Source organism: Suricata suricatta, chromosome 2, assembly GCF_006229205.1.
Source record: "Suricata suricatta isolate VVHF042 chromosome 2, meerkat_22Aug2017_6uvM2_HiC, whole genome shotgun sequence".
In the NCBI taxonomy this organism is placed as follows: Eukaryota; Metazoa; Chordata; class Mammalia; order Carnivora; family Herpestidae; genus Suricata; species Suricata suricatta.
Window position 1 is genome coordinate 58,168,308 of NC_043701.1, and position 16,733 is coordinate 58,185,040.

General features: G+C 42.8%; 1 protein-coding gene, 1 long non-coding RNA gene and 1 pseudogene across 2 annotated transcripts in view; 1 reads left to right on the plus strand and 2 right to left on the minus strand.

The window, feature by feature from the left end:
• The window catches only part of LOC115281388, a 26,226-nt gene extending 19,180 nt beyond the window's left edge, over window positions 1-7,046 (minus strand). The window contains exons 1-2 of the long non-coding RNA XR_003904276.1: window positions 6,850-7,046; window positions 1,558-1,607 (exon numbers count right to left, since the gene is read on the minus strand). This is a non-coding gene — a long non-coding RNA (uncharacterized LOC115281388). The remainder of the gene's footprint in view (window positions 1-1,557; window positions 1,608-6,849) is intronic.
• POU6F2 (POU class 6 homeobox 2) overlaps window positions 1-16,690 on the minus strand; it is a 118,683-nt gene extending 101,993 nt beyond the window's left edge. The window contains exon 1 of the mRNA XM_029926691.1: window positions 16,624-16,690. The gene's annotated coding sequence lies outside the window, so the exon portion shown is untranslated. The remainder of the gene's footprint in view (window positions 1-16,623) is intronic.
• LOC115281373 lies at window positions 1,982-2,547 on the plus strand (annotated as a pseudogene).
• Window positions 16,691-16,733: the final 43 nt, after the last annotated feature.

The following is a 16,733-nucleotide window of genomic DNA, read 5'->3' on the forward strand; positions in this document are numbered from 1 at the left end:
ATACTGTCTTGATGATGACAGCTTTGTAGTAGAGGCTAAAGTCTGGGATTGTGATGCCTCCTGTTTTGGTTTTCTTCTTCAATATAACTTTGGCTATTCGGGGTCTTTTGTGGTTCCATACGAATTTAAGGATAGTTTGTTCTAGCTTTGAGAAGAATGTTGGTGCAATTTTGATGGGGATTGCATTGAATGTGTAGATTGCTTTGGGTAGTAATGACATTTTCACAATGTTTATTCTTCCAATCACCTCTGTTTTAAGAGGACTCCAACCCCCACAGCCTCACCCCCACCCCCAGCAGGTGTCTCTACCTCCCTGGTAGAGAACCGGTCGAAGAAGTCCTAAATGCTCCTAAATTCTAACTTCTGAGAATTGCCAATGGAATGCTTGGACCAGGGTGTCTTCTTTGTATTGCTAATAGGACGATGTGTTTTGTAAACTCTGAATGAATCACAGCTCAGAGTCAAGCCTATTATGTTGAAAGAACCTAGACTCTGATTTGTTTTCTTTAAAAAAAAAATAGTATACTCCACCTACTCACCTACTCAACTGCCCCCAATCCCGCCCTAACACAAGGTATGGTATAAAGGGATGCTTATTTAAAAATCAGAATACCAGGACCATACCCTCGTGGGGACCATCAGCTCTTACAGCCAAGGCTTCTTCCGCTTCTGCTGTGACACTTTACATTATTTCAATCCATGCCCCAGCTGTAGAGACATTTTGGCAAGGAGATTTTTCTAAAGGTTTCTTCTCATTGCCTCGGGCCAAAGATTTTGTCCTCTGACCTTTTGATTCCCATTCTGCATCTAATCAATGTCAGGTCACCACCAGTAAAACTAAAATGAGGTTAAGTGGAAAAAGAAAACAAACCCCAAAAGCGAAAAGCCTGCCCAGCCAAGTTGTAAACACTCACCATTCTGAAGTCGTGCCATCACTGCGATAAGAGAATGTTTCTCGTTTACCTCCCCACTCACCGTCCCACCCCACCCTCCTCCATTTGTTTGGTGCCTGATTTGTTTCTAGCAGCAGCGAGGAGGTCAGAGCGAGCCAGGAAAATGAATGGAATCAGCCTCCTGCCGGGCCGCCTGGAGCGGGCGGGTGTTACGGATCAGCGTAAAGCCAGCTCCCTTTCCCGGGCCGGGCCGATGTAACTCACTGGAGTGGCAAATTACATCAGACCTACAGCTGTAACCCGACATTATGATTAATTTGATCAGTAATTTCTCCTGTTTTTCATTTTAATCGGTGTGACTATTCTGCTGTGGCAGGTCTTTCAGATCTAATTAAGATAAATTTCCGAGTAAAAGACTTGGCAGACTTTCCGAGTCAAATCCAGGCATCGAGTGTGAAGACCTGCGGTCCCAGTCAATCACCTTCGGGGAGGGCCGGGCGCTGCACCCGGCAATCAGCCATTCACACTTAAGCAAATTCATAATCTCCAGCCCTGCTTAGTCATTCTCTCAGAAACGTCCCAGGCAGAAGAGGAAAGAAAGGAAAACCCCAGACAATGTCATTTCTCCCTCTGTGCTCATACTCTGCTGATTTGCCCAAACTACCTGGATAATCCTGTAAGTGGACACTTAACAGAATCCCTGAGTTGATGTTTCTAAAAAACAAAACAAAAATTTAAATAAATACGTGTCTGTTTCTATAACCAATAAACACAACTATACATACACACAAATATGGAGCACACATATATGTAACTATGAAGATTTTAAAAAATATTAATGTTTATTTTTGATAGGGAGAGAGACAGAGTGTGAGCGGGGGAGGGTTATAGAGAGAAGGCGACACAGAATATGAAGGACGATCCAGGCTCTGAGCCATCAGCAGGGAGCCCAACTTAGGGCTCCAACTCACGGAGGCGAGATCATGACCTGAGCCCAAGTCGGGACTCCTAACCTGCTGAACCACCCAGGTGCCCCATGATGATTTAAAGTCTGTGTCATAGCTCTTTCACAGTGGGCACCACGAGCAATGGACTTCTCTCAGGACAAGTGGCCTGAGCGCCACAAGATGGAGGCAAGAGAAAGCCCTGCCCCAAGAAGCAGAAGTATGAGCTGCGAGGCCCCCCCCCACTGCCAACACGAAGATCGTCCCCCCTCCCCCGACATATATACAGAAATAAGAAGTCCCTTGGCTTGAGGCTGGATGTGGGGGACTTACTTCTCCAGGGGCTCTGAATGTTGCAAAACAAGCATTACTGATGTCGCTGACAACACATCCAACAACGAACTGGTCTACACCAAGACCCTGGTGAAGAACTGGATCACGCTCATTGACAGCAGCGGTACCAATGGTGGGATGAGTCCCACTCAGCCCTGCCCCTGGGCCAAGTTGACTCCCTAGTAGGAAGAGACTCTCCACAAACGATCAAAGAAAATTCAGAAGAAATGTGATGAAAGGAAAAAGAATGCCCAAATCAGCATCTTCTGGAGGACAGGTTCCAACAGGGCAAGATGCTCCCATGCATGGCTTCAAGACCAGGCCCGCAAGGCCCAGCAGATGGCTACGTGCTACAGGGCAAAGAGCTAGAATTCTGAGGAAAATCAAAGCCAGAAAGGCAAATACATCTTCCTCCTTCCCATCTTCGGTCATGGAATAAAGGTGTTCATTGTTCAAAAATTAAAAAAAAAAGTTTACCTAACACACATATAGTCCAACTCTTTAATGCAAATACGCATCCATCCACATACATATTGGTCTTGGGTAGGCAGGAGATAAGACCTTATTTTCCCAATTTGTTCTCTTTTAGGGCAATCCGTGCATTCATTTATGGATCCTAAGGCTGGTGACTGATATGTGTACAAGTTCTGTTAGGTTTCTTCTGTCCTTTGAAGATGAAGGTGTTAATGAGATTATTTTTTCCTTAAGCCTTATAATCAGTAAGACCTGCCTGTCCCATCTGGTATAGGCAGACATTAGGCAAGTGTCAAGGATTTGCCTGGGTTAGTTACACGCCCACTTACTTAGGATATACAAAACAGCATGCTGAGAGCCTCAAACAGGTGGATGTTCTTGAAGGCTTTTCTTGCATTTTATGTAGAACACATTGCTTCACAATGATGGCGCCGACCCCAATTACCACAAAGCAAATTCTCCATTCTAACGAGAATGGCCATTTTGGAAAGCAGATGTGACTGGAGAGAAGACGCTGAATATAAATGTGATTTTTTTTTTTTTTTGAGAGAGAGAGAGCGTGCATGTGAACAAGCATGCACGTGATCAGGGGAGAAGGGGCAGAGGGAGAGAGAGAAAGAGAGAGAGAGAGAGAGAGAGAGAGAGAATTTTAAGCAGTCTTCATACTCACACACTTCTTCCACAGTGTGGAGCCTGATGTGGGGCTCAATCCCCCGACCCCCGGGATCATGACCTGAGCCAAAATCAAGAGATGGACGTGCAAATAACTGAGCTACCCAGGGGCCCCTGTGGTGAATGCATTCTGTACCCAGCTCCTGCATTCCTGATGAAGAGGGTAAAGGACTTCTACAAACCACACTGTAAGATCTTTCATCAGGTAAAAAACTATATTCTGACTCTATATGATCTCTACATTTGGAGGATGATTTTGCTACCATTTTATGTGTATCTTGGCTTTTGCTCCTGAGAAAGTGTATTGAAATGATAGTGTAAAAGAAGACCCCCACACACACACACACAACTGAGGCAGACAGTGTCAGCTGTGCTTCTGTGGCTGTACAACAGACGGTGGAGACGCAGGAAGGTGTGATTGTCACAGTCACATAGCCAGGCGATGTTGGGCTAAAAACTGGAATGACACTCACTGACTTCTCTGAGGTCTCAGTGGTCACAGACCACCCCATCTCTTTGTCCTTGAATTTCAGTTTGGTACAAACAGTTCCAACAAAACTGATATACTTACCAAATAAAGAGAAGAATGTGTGGCCACATCCTCACCCTTAACTATAGAGTTTCTGGTTCTTGGGCAATGATAAGATTGAAATTTAAATGGGGAGCTACAAGACAGACCAGACAGGGGACAGTGAGAACCTTTCTTATACCTGTGCAATTTACCTCCATCTTCATCTGCAAGGAAGAAAACATTATGTGACTTAAATGAGATCTCTTTAAACAGAGGAAAATCTTACAATGAAAAAAAGATTAAAAAGAGGCAGATTAGCACAGTCAACAAGGTGTTATGTCAGATAGACCTTGGTTGGCATCTTGCCTCTTAGATGTCCTTACCCCTAACTTTCTCACCGTGATGTGAACTATTGGGACATCTAAGGTTTGTTGAGCTTTACCACTCAACATGTGGGCAGTGGGCCATATCTGGAAGCTCATAAGAGATGCAGAATCTGGGGTGGGCTCTCTACCCCAGAGCGACTGAATCAGAGTCTACATTTATCAAGGTCCCAGGGGGCTTCATAGGCAAATAAAAGCTTGAGAAGCCCAGGTATAGACTGGATGAGACACCATCTAGCATCAGACTGGGCATCTTGTTTGCAGAGGGTGTTAAAAGATTATTTATTTCTCCTATTCTATTTTGAGTGTCAGAGGTGAATCATAAGGTGTGAGACTTTTTTTTTTTTTTTTTGCAAAACACCTTTAGAGTATGGGAGAGGATCCAGTGGATAACAAAGTACATTTATGGTTGTTTTCATTTTTTGATGGGCTGTGAACCTGGGGAGGGGAAGGGTTGAAGCAACACCAGCTCAATCTTTTTAGAAATGAAGACCTAATTTTATGATATCATAAAATAAAAGTTAGCACCTGCACTTTTAATAAATAATAGAAGTCCTGCAATCAAGACTTCATGTAAAAAGCATTTTGTATAAATAAGAGGTAGGAATTTGCTCTTTTAGAAATGAATAATTGGGAGACTATTTACCAGATGAAAGGTAGTTTTCCTCAACCCTGGCTCCACACTGGAATCACTTGGACAGCTTTAAAAAATAGTGATAACCATGACTGGCCCTAGAGTTCAATCTGAATCTCTGGGTGGGACCTTGGCCTTGGCATTCAAAAAGAAACGCTGCAGGTAATCCCAATGTGCAGCTAATGGTGAGAACCATTGCCACTGAATTTGTAAATGTTCTCCTAAAAAAGAAAGCAAAGAGTTGAACAAAACAGAAAAAAATTGAACAGAATACAGTATGGGTATGGCCACAGCTGTTTGGAGAGCATGCGGCTTGGGCGAGCCAAGAAGAGGGCGGGAGGTCACACAAGGCAGGGGGATAATGGGCCCTGAGGCCCAGAAAATATTTGATTACATGGAGGTCTGCCTTTCTGGTATGAAGATACCTCGTTTATCCCTTAAGGATGTTCAGTAGCAATGAAAATGGTATGCAGGTTGTGCCTTGAAAATGCTTAAAATGTATTCACTGTGATATTTACACTCAGGGAGCTTAGAAAATACCCCATTTTTGCTTTCTGCCTTTAATAACTTTCTGCCTTGTCCAGGTTGTTTCCAAGGACCATTTGGTTTTAGCTTGAGATTGGTCAAATTCTTTCCAAGGGGTGCAGAATACTGGACGTGGTAATTACTCTAAGGACTGTTAATTTTTAGAACCTCCGACAGCAATACAAGATTATTTTCCCCCTGATTTACAACATACAAGTTTCCAAGACAACCAGATTCAGGAGAGTTTTCCTTGGGGGAAGTGAGAGGGTTTCTCTGAAATCTTCTCCTCTCTGAACCCTTCAATGTTGCTTTGTTCTCTTCAAATGCCACATTCATAACATCACAATGCAACGACACAGAGCTCAACTCGGGAAAGAGTGGCCAGCCTCAGGGAGGATATGGAGCCCAGCTGAGAAAAGAAGGAGATCCCTGACTTTACTTCTCTTTTATGATAGTTAAATATCTTCTGGTGTAGAAAACTAAGTGATGGTTGGCGCCAGGCTGATCCCAGTCAAACGACAGTTCAGATGAAATGTGTTGGGCTGGAAAGTTGCATTGATCAGAGCCCAACTGGGCCTTCAAATGAGAGCCACTAGTTCCTAGAAGAGAGCCGTCAGCATTCACCTGCAGGGTGAATACTCCTACCACGGCATTCATCCATGGCCTCACAGACATTCCCACTGAGTGGCCAACAACTCAGAATTGTCTTTTCAGTGGCCAGCCACTCCAAGGAGCACCTGAACCTTTGCCATGTGGATTCCTCTTACACACGAAAAGAAAAAGCTCTGGAACTGCCATTCTCAACATGGCGCCTTTCTCTGTCTTGTCTCTGTGCTGAAGCCAGAACGCCCAATTTAGTTCTCAACAGCGGAGGATGAAAGAGAAAGAAAACACCAGTGCCTCTGAGGCGTGTGGACGCTCTCTCTTTTTAAAATAGGAACTGAGAAAAGAGCCAGGGGAAACAAACCCTAAGAGATTCTTAAAGAACAAGGACAAACTGAGAGTTGACAGAGGGAGGTGGGAGGGGGATAGGCTAGATGGGTGATGGGTGTTAAGGAGGGCACTTGTTAGGATGAACACTGGGTATTGTATGGAAGTGATGAATCACTGAATCCTGCTCCTGAGCCAATATTGCACTGTATGCCAACTAACTAGAATTTAAATAAAAATTTGAGGGGTGCCTGGGTGGCTCAGTTGGTTAAAGCATCTGACTTCGGCTCAGGACATGGTCTCATGGTTTGTGAGTTCCAGCCCTGTATCAGACTCTGTGCTGACAGCTCAGAGCCTGGAGCCTGCTTCAGATTCTGTGTCTGCCTCTTTCTCTGCACCTCTCCCTCTCATGCTGTCTCTCTCTCTCTCTCTCTCAAAAATAAATAATAAATATTTATAAACAAACAATGATTTGAAAAGAACAACAACAACAAAGAAAAAAAAAAAGAAAAAAGAAAACAGCCAGAATGGAAGCATTACCACTGAGTACCTCACAGACAGACAGTTTTGGCATCTGGTGCTCTAGAAGCCTTATGCCCCGTTTGCCATACAGATTTCAGATCTTGATCACTGGAAACTTCTCAGTCAAAAGACGGGAGGGTGGAAGTGTGGTGAGGAGGGTGTTGACTCTGTGGTGTTGTCAGTGGCCATGAAGCCCCAGCAGTGCCCTGTCACTTCTTGGTGCCCTGGCACGGGGAGGCATGGTTCCAGGTGTGGTGCTGTGCAAACAGGGCAAAGAATGGGCAGTGAAGAAGACAAAGAGGGGAGGCCCAGCTGAAGGAGAAGCTCCCCGAGACCTCAGCTGCCGCAAGGGGCAACCCAGCCAGACCTTCCCTTCATTTGTTGGTCCAAGTGGTTTTTCTCATTGCCAACTGTAAGGGCCATCCTTGGATTCAGCTTTCCCTGCTTTTGCTTTGGTTTTTAGTGTTTTCTCCCCTCTTTCCCCATTTTTCTATAATTTCTTTTCTCTACTGTCCAGTCCATGGGACTCGGTCTGTGGATTTTTGCAAGATGTTCTTGCATAAGGAAATGTAATGTTATTTTAGTTGTGCGGATGCTGTAATAAGTTAGAGAAAGGGAGCCATAGAGCAGTGGTTGCTGAGGGATTTTTCCATGGGATATTAATTTGTGTTATGTGAAAAAAAAAGGTTCAGTGGTTACATAAGTTTAAGAATTTCTTGGTTAAATAATGTTGAGTAGACATCTCTACCGTGGGATGTATTTTAGCTTTCAGTGTCCTACTATTGATTGAGAAGTGTTTAGGAGTGGCATATAGTATGGTATCTATCTATCTATCATCCATCTATCTATCCTACCATGAAATCTGTTTTCAATGTAATTTCTTTGGCCTGGTGTTTCATGGAAGACGCTTTGGGAAATGTTGCCTTAGAAAATGCTGGCAGTCAAATAAGGGAATGAGAATCTATAGCTCACCAACAACCCAAACGAATATTGCAGAAGCAGAAAAATATAAACGGAGAATGCTCTGAAGTCTGACAGTAATGGTGAGGAAGTCCCTTCAGCTTTCTGACAGTCTGTTTGCCCTGCATCTGAACGAAGATAATGTTTGCCTCTTCTAGGCTATTGTGAGGAGGAAATGAGAGGTTGAAGTACTCAGAGAGTATAAGACACATGGATGCAGTCGATAAATGATAATGGTTATTCCATGAGGCCAAAGCATGAAATCGTATCTATAAAATGCACTTTGTAAATTTCCAAACACACTGCATATACTGGCCACGTACTATCAGGAGTCTTTCTTGAGTGTTGTGTATGTGTTGTGGGTTATGGTATTGTACATACACAGTTCTTTCTTTCCGTGTAATCCAAACCACCTTATTTATGTTATTTCATAAGTAGCATGAGGAGCAGAAAGGACTTTAAGATCATCTAGCACAAACTTTCTGTATAGTAAGTGAAACAACTGAGTCCCAGATATTAGGCGACTTGCCCAAGGTCACCCAGCCAGTTAGTGGCAGAACAGGGATCACCAAGATTCTTCCTCTTCACCCACACACTGAAACCTGCAACTCTGGGAATTTAGAAGGAAATAAATAAGTTTTGGTTTTTAATAACACTGATGGAGAATCTGAGGTTCTGTGGGTTGAAGTGAGAATTCTTTAAGATTACACAAGCACCTCGCTATAATTCTCTTTCTTCCTGCTCCGCTCACGCAGGCTCCCCCTGGCTGCATTGTCCCTGCTTCCCTCTGCGGTGCTCCCCTCTTCAGAAATCCCCTTCACCTCTCTGACTCCACTCTGCAAGACTTGTGTGTAATTATTAGCCTCATTTTAGCTTATGTGAGTTTTTCCGTAGTGTGCAAGGTGCAATTTTATTGTGTGCATGTGCACTTTTATATTCCCATGACTATTTGTCTTTTGTTCAACTTTGAGTGGGTTTGTTGGGTCTCCTGTTCTCCTTGGATGATAATATCTGTAGTCAAAAAAGGCAAAAAGGCAGGCAGGATACTGGTATTTTTTGAGTGCCAGCTATCTGTCAGGAAGTGAACTTGATACTCTCATGTAAGACATCTCATTTAGTCCCCATATCATCCCTCCAGCCAGTGAGGAAATTGAGGCTCAGAAGGATGGGCTGAGCTCACCCAAGTGCTCAGCAGAGCCAGCATTCTTCCAAGTTCAAGTCTGTTTGTTTCTAAAGACCATGCTCTCTCTATGGCCCCACACTGTTCTGCAGACCTTTCCTGGGGCCACCATGCACACCACAGGTGCTTGATAAATGTTTGCAGATAATGACAGAAGTACTTTCTTTACAACCTGGAGAATATTCACTTGCATGTCTGTACTGTGGAAGTCAACTTAAAAGCCCGTGGAAAATGTATCCCAAACCTGTGGGAACTGAATTGAGGCTAAAATATGAGGAATAATGCTTGATCATGCAACCCAAGAATAATGCATTAAGTTAACATAAATACTGGCTGTTATTTTGCTCATTCAGAGTGCAGTGCCAGCCAGCACATCGGGGGCATCTCGAATTACTACTAAAACCTGCATCTCTGCACATGGAGGCAAAATTCTTTCAGAACTAGACTGAACTAGACTTTGATATTCGCTTATCAGCCACATCCGACAGACAGTGAGGTGACTGGACGTTGTGTGCGGCTCCAGACTCACCGCTGAGCTCACTGAATACAAGCCGCAGATCCGCCCACTGTCATGATCAGAGCGGGGTTCTTTCCTTGGAGAAGTTATAACTTGCCATGTTCAAATGCAGCAATAATCTCTCCAGCCCCCTTTGAGCCTGGCACCCTTCCTATCTATCGCTCCTTGACGTGAGCTTCCATAGTCAGCGGGGTGAACATGCTGTCTGCTTTGTTAAACCCTTTTCTACATGATTTGACTAATCTACAGAGCACTAATCTACCCAGAAATGGTACATCTAGACAATGACAAAGAAACACCGCAGTATATAAGTATATTCTTGGTAAACTAATTTTCCCCCTGCCACTCTCAAAGCAATATAAACTTTGTTGTTCCTCCTGGATCTCAAATGCTTGTAATAAATTCTTTGAAATGTCAGTAATGTTGAACTGAGGTTTTTTTTTTTTTAAGGAGATTTTCTTTCTTTCATAAAAGGAAAAATTGTCTCTCACAGAGAATGTGGATAAATATGTTTTGTTTATTTTATTCAGTGCTGAGTACGGTTGGGTAAAGGGATCCCATTTCCCACCCAAACTCTTGCTGAATGGGTGAATGATGAATGGAACCCTCAGTTTGCTGGATGGTGGGATAAACGGAAATAAGTTCGTACTGTGTCATATCGGGAGTATAATCAATAGGTGCTTAACATTTATAACACACAAAGCCTTTCCATCAGTATGTGATATTTAATCTCCATGATAATTCTCTGGGCTGGGATGGGTTTTGTCCTCCATTAATTTTCTTTTAGTTCTTTAGCCTGAGAGGAAGCCTTATGCACCACTGTGTGGAATCTCTCCATTTTTGAAAGGTCCTCACAGCCTGAATTGTTCTGGGAGGATGTTGCCTACCCCTGTAACACTTTTACTATTTTTACCCAACTTACTTGATTTCATAAAACCGTAAATTAGTTTGGGGAAAAATGTCAGCCAAAAAATTATTGATTGTCAACACATTTCAAAATGATTGGTTTATTAGATCTGTGCATACACAGTTTAGTAAACCCCAATCTACTGTCCAACACACACTTGCTTTTTGGTTGTGTAAAATTTGGTGCCATTTTCAAGTTCAACTAGGAAATGGCAGCCAAGACCTGGATGGAATTTACAGTGGACAGAATGCCACCAGCCTTGGAAAATATTTGCTAGCTCAACCCAAACCTTATGGGTTAAAGTTGAGGGATGTGAGACACTCAGCCCAGGCACAAAATTTAAGGATTTGCCTGAAAACACAGTAATCAAGATGAATGTGATATTTAAAAAATTTTTGTTTTAAAACATTTTTGAGAGAGAGAAAGACACGAAGACAGAGAATGAGTGGGGGAGGGACAGAGAGAGAAGAAGACACAGAATCTGAAGCAGGCTCCCAAGTGCCATGCTATCAACAGAGAGCCCGACACGGGCTCAAACTCATGAACTGGGAGATCATGACCTGAGCTGAGGTTGGACGCTTAACTGACTGAGCCACCCAGGGGCCCCTAATGTGATATAAAAAAAAAAAAATCAAAATGAGTGCAAAAAAATTAATGATCCATAAAATCAGTATTCCTGATTTTTCCTCTTGCCTCAGACTCCAATATGACTCTAGATTGTTACTGATTCCATATCTAAAAATTTGATATTCAGTTCATTGTGGAGTTGGGCATTCATTTTGATTTTTGAAAACACTGCACTAAAATATTATCTATCTTGACAGTTGCATTTTGGAGGGCAGCTTGAATCTTGCATCTGAGTGCCTCTCTTGCCTCACCTTAGTCTTGGTCCAGGTTAAGAGAATCCTACTGTGTGATTCAGCCCTGTGTAGGCACGAAGCTGTCTGAGTTGTCTTAGAAGCACCAAGGCCACAAAGGGATTAGGTAAATACGCCTACAAAGGGAAGCAGAATATGCCACCCCAAAACATGTCCCTTCGGCATGAGGATTATTTTAAGCTGAAGGTAGCTGAGAAGAGGTAGCTATCAGAAAAGCTCTCTGACATTCCCTTATTTGCCCAAAGCAGGGCATAAATGTATAAAGGCGTGCCCCACCCCTCCCCTCTCTACCAGGAAGGATAGCAGTTCATGACTGTGAACAACTGGAGAGCCTTTTCCCGCTGGGAAATTCTCCTCATAGTTGCCCTCCCACAACTTGCTATCCCCGGAGGCTCTAAGTCCTTCTTATTTGTCTTGTCCCTTCTCCACATATGTGTCATTCTTTTGTTAAAACACTACCGCTGTGTAAACCTCAGTTCTAACCACCTCCTTTGAGTTGCACATCACGGAGTGCTTACGTAGGGGAGACCCATGTTAATAAGCTCCCATTTGTTTTTCTCCCATTAGTCTGTCTTTTGTTGGTCTGGTTTATGGGCCCCGCCTGAGACCCTGGGATGAGCGGAGAGGAAAATGATTGTTTTTGTCCCCTGCACCGGCATGCGTCACCCAACCCAGTTTCAGAGGTTTGTGACATAAAACTGCAAATAGAATGGATGAAGGAGCTCGAGGGAGTGTTTAATTTTACCCCCTCCCTTTATAGATGGAAAAACTTAGACTCACAAAGTTTTGACTCATTCCGGGTTACATTAAGACCAACTGCTGGGGAGAAAGGAGGTTGGTCCAGGGCACTGAGCCTGCCTTTCTTTCTTTCTTTCTTTCTTTCTTTCTTTCTTTCTTTCTTTCTTTCTGCCTTTAAAAAAAAGTTTTTATTTGAATTCCAGTTAGTTAACATGCAGTGTTATATTGAGCCTTTCTATAGGAAGAAGCCATTGGAGACCAATTTGCTTTCAAAGGGATGCCTCTAACAGCTTCTCAGGGGGTTGGGCTTTTTGGTGATGATATGCCACCCTCTATCACTCACACACTTTGGAACTTAGTGCCTAAAGCTTGCCAGTGGGAAACTGTCCCACATGAGAAGATCAGGAGGCTGTGTCCACTGCATAGCAGCGGTGCAATTTGGATGCAGTTTTACTCCTGGATGCCCGAGTACCCTTCCCTCAGCAAATGCACAGGGTCGAGAGCAATTTTGTGCTATCTCTGGAGCAACTTCACCTCTGAGGAGGTGACTATGCCCCTCATTCCTCAACAAGCACAGATAGCTTTCCCTCCCCTAAGATTCTGCAGATCTCTCTCTCCCTCAGTTATTTATTAAAATGTGCATTACAACAAGAAAGGGAAAAGATTATCCTGCCTCCTCCCACGCAAGACGACATGCAGAAGGCCAAGGTTAAATGCAGCATTTGGTTTCTTAAGCTTCTCTAATGCATAGGTGTGGAAAAGCAATCTGGGACCAGAGTTTACAGCGGTGACTCTCTGAGGATAAAAACTTGACTTTAATTTGGACTCTCTGGCTAAGATAAAATCTGCTTCTGCTATCATTATCCTACTTATGTGTGTCCCCACTTTCTTTCCAGCCTGCCACCCAGCTGAGTGGGAAGAAATTAACCTGACCTTGAAGAACACTCACAGAATCTTCAGGACCATCGAGTTTTCAATAGCTAATATGATTCTAGAGGCCTACTAACGTTTATTTACATAGACTCACGGGCCTGAAAAGGATCTTAAAAATTATATAGACTACACATTTCACAGATGAGGAAAATGAAGTCCAAAGAGCTAAGGGGGCTTGTCCAAAGTTGTCAGCTAGTTGGAAGAGGGTAAGAACGAGAGTGAGACCTGGAACCCTGGGGCCGTCTATTTCCATGGCTCTGTGATGAGGCTCCAACCAGGTCCAGCTGACCTCCAGATCACTGAGGAAGGGAAGTGCACGCATCAGGGCTTGTACACAATGTTTAGAACTGCCTAGTGCAAATAAAGGCTCTCAAGGAAGGGGCTCAAGAAAGGCCACCTCTAAGGTCACAGCAAGGATGTATTTCATCATTCTCATGCTTCTAGGGTCTTTATCCAGATCAAAGTTATATGTTGAAATTAAAACTGTACATTGTTTTTTCTACCTAAGAATGATGAGACCTTATATTTTCCTCCCCAAAGCTGCTTCCATCTTGTTTCTGATCTGTTCCTGTCCAACACATTCTGTATTTCTAGTTTTAGCTTCTGGCACAGCCCATGGCCAATGGGTTAGAGCAAAGGTAAGAAGCATGGATTGATATTTATCCTGGAACCTAATGATTAAAGTCAACTCACAGGTGTGTTTTGTGAACCTAAGCCTGCTTTCCTTATTTATTCTATTCTCTCCTCATCCCTCCTGAGAATGAATTTGTGGGTGGGTAGTTCTTGAGTCTCAATGAAGATTCCAAAGACAGCCCACCAGGGGCCAGCTTCTGGTACCCACACTAGACCCCCAGCTCTCCTATAAACCTGAACAACCAAAAATGAGTTCTCTGAAGTGATAATACTCTAGACGCCTATCTGTCTTGAAGCAACAACCTGTTTATAAATGCAGTCAATTTCATGGAATTGAGTAAAAGGGTGGAAAACTTATATTGCAATAGTAGAGCAAAGCTCGACAAGAACTATTTGGAGAGTTTCAGTCTAGAGTGATACAGACTGTCAGTTTTCTTGCTTCACCCAAATAGACTGACACAAGCCACTTTTATTTATTATATTTTTCTGAAGATGCGACAGCCTCCGTACACTTGTAGAAATAATTATTATCTGTCAAAGTTGTTTTCTAAAGCTTCTGAATTCCTGGTTTTCCCTGACAACCTATGTTGCCTACTTCTAAACTACTCTCTTGCAAGCAGAGTTTGAATAATGTAAGAGGACAAACCCCACGTGAAAATGAAGAATTGTAAAATAGAATTTAAACTGTCATATCTGATTTTAGTTGATCTTTGTTCCCTTAATCATCTTCAAACAAAAACACTTTATTCTGGTTCATAAAGATCATTACCTTTGAGAGTTAAATATCTTTGCAGGTCCTTTTAAAGTTTTCTTTTTAAAAAGTTCAAACATTTCACATTCTATAAACTCAAAAACCCTTCAGCAAGTGTAGAAAAAACACAGTGTTTCAAAACCATGGATTTCTTCATTTTCCTTACACATGCCTATAGTAAAGAAAAAAAAAAACTTTTTCTTCTTACTGATAAATATTTATTCAAAATTAGTTCTCTATCTACTTGGCAATAGTTTAAAAGTTTTTATTAAATCATTCCTTCAGTGGTCATCCATTAGGTCCACAGAAATTAAGAGTATTACCTTTCCAATATATTCATCAAGTTTATGAGTTAAAACTCCAATAGCAAAAAAGAATATTCTCTTAAGGTTATAAAGAAAGAAATGTAGCCTGGATTTTCATAGGAAACCATTGGATGACTTTTGGAAATTCTCCTCTTGGGATTTATTTCCATGGGCAAATTGGTTACCTCATCCATGAATCCTGTCAACAGCCATTCAAATGGATTGTCAACATCTGACTTTCACTGGCCAACAGAGATTTATAAGATATTAACAGTGTTCAGAAAAGACTGATGTTCGCAGAAGTTTTGCTCTACCGTAAGGTACACTTGACTGTGTACAACTGGGTTCTGAGCTAACTAACTTCATCCCTCAGAGTGGGACAGGTTTTCTCTTTGGTAATTTCTCCTATGTGGGTGGTTAAGATAGAGGAAGTGTTTAATCATATGGTGTATAGGTCCGTCGAATTTAACTGCTCCTAAAAAGCATTAAACTCATTCTCTAGAATAATAGAGTTGAATTCCAAATGCTAAAAACATTAGGATGGTTGTAATCATGCATCTTGTAAGTCTGATTCACCTATTTTCTCTGTAGGGGTCAAGTGCACACTGAAGATTTTTATATAGCCTGCGTTCATGTCAGTCCCAGGTCTCGCACTTGTAAGATTTTAAAAAATACACCTTCAAACCCATCTCAAGAGAATGTTCACTTTCCAAGTAACCATGACCCAAGTGCCAGGGAAACCAAAATTCCTCATCTTACCCAAATGCTTTCATTTCCAGGAAAACTTTGGGCCACCGTTGAGAATTCAAGTTCACAGAAACAAAGTTAGGAGACAACAAACAAAGTCAGTTTTCAAATGCTAAGTCTCTAAGTCCTCTCACCTCTCTGTGAGTCAATCTAGTGTGACCTTGCATAATTTGCTGTTGAGAACCTGAGGAAGCATTGCTACTGCATTTTCAGGCCGCCTGCCCTACTATCCAGGAGGGGGTTGAGTTGGCATTTGAAATGAGGGTATAGGCATTTGAAATGAGGGTATAGGCTGCTCACTTTGTTAGACTTTGTCACTTTGTTGGACATTTGTACCACCAATGCACTAAATCATCTGTCATCTCACTTGGGGAAAACGTCATTATGTAAGTCAAAACCTGAGCTGTTAATTTGTAGACCTGAAGTATTGACACCACAGTCATCATATTTTGAAACTAATTTATTTTAAAGACATCTAAGTTAAGAATGGCCTTCTGAACTTTGAAGTTCTGAGTTCCTGAGTGATGATCTATTAAGGATAAGCTCTCCTGGTTAACCTGAATATCTATCTTTGATGCCCTGGGCCTCCAGGTAATAAAGTCAATGTATAGAAACTTTATTATTTTATGAAGATGCAGATTTTGTTGAGGCTGTTCACATAATTTTAGAGAGACTGTGAGTCCATGGTTGGAATAGTTGGAATCTGGGACACAGACTGGGGCTGAATTTCTCAATCCTCCTAACCCCAGAGAGTCTTTAGAAAAATAGAAACAAAAGAGCACAAAGTACTTAAGGTAAGACACTGTTGTATTCATAATATAGAGAAATAACCACCATGCCTTATGGACAGGAGATGCAGTTCTCCACGGGGCTACAAAGCTGTGCTAGTAATAATTTTAATTGGATGCTATCTTTGCTGCCTTCAGAAAGTATCATAAAATGGAATTATTACAGGCTACAAGTGCACTTACAGTGCTGGCCTCTCACAGGAGGAAACTGAACACATTTATCCATTGGCGGGCAACATCAATGGGCTTCTATTTGTTTCGTTTACATGCATCCCCAGCCGCCTGCTATTTGCTTCCTCTTCCCTACGTCTAGATCAATTCGAATTAGGTGCTGCAGAACTGGGTGCTAAGTTTGGCCGGCCCTAGGCCTCGGGGGACTGCGCGATCCCCCCCTCCCCCGAGGACAGAAAGGTCCCCGGAGTTCACGGTAGGGAGGGTGCGGGGGGTGCGGAGCGGGGAGCATACCTGCAGAGGATTGGGCGGCGTGAGCGGCGACGGAAGGCCATGTCCCGGAGACTGGCTGGCTTTCTGAGGGGGGCTCGCACTCTGCTGAGTCGGTGACGGTTGGTTCTGGT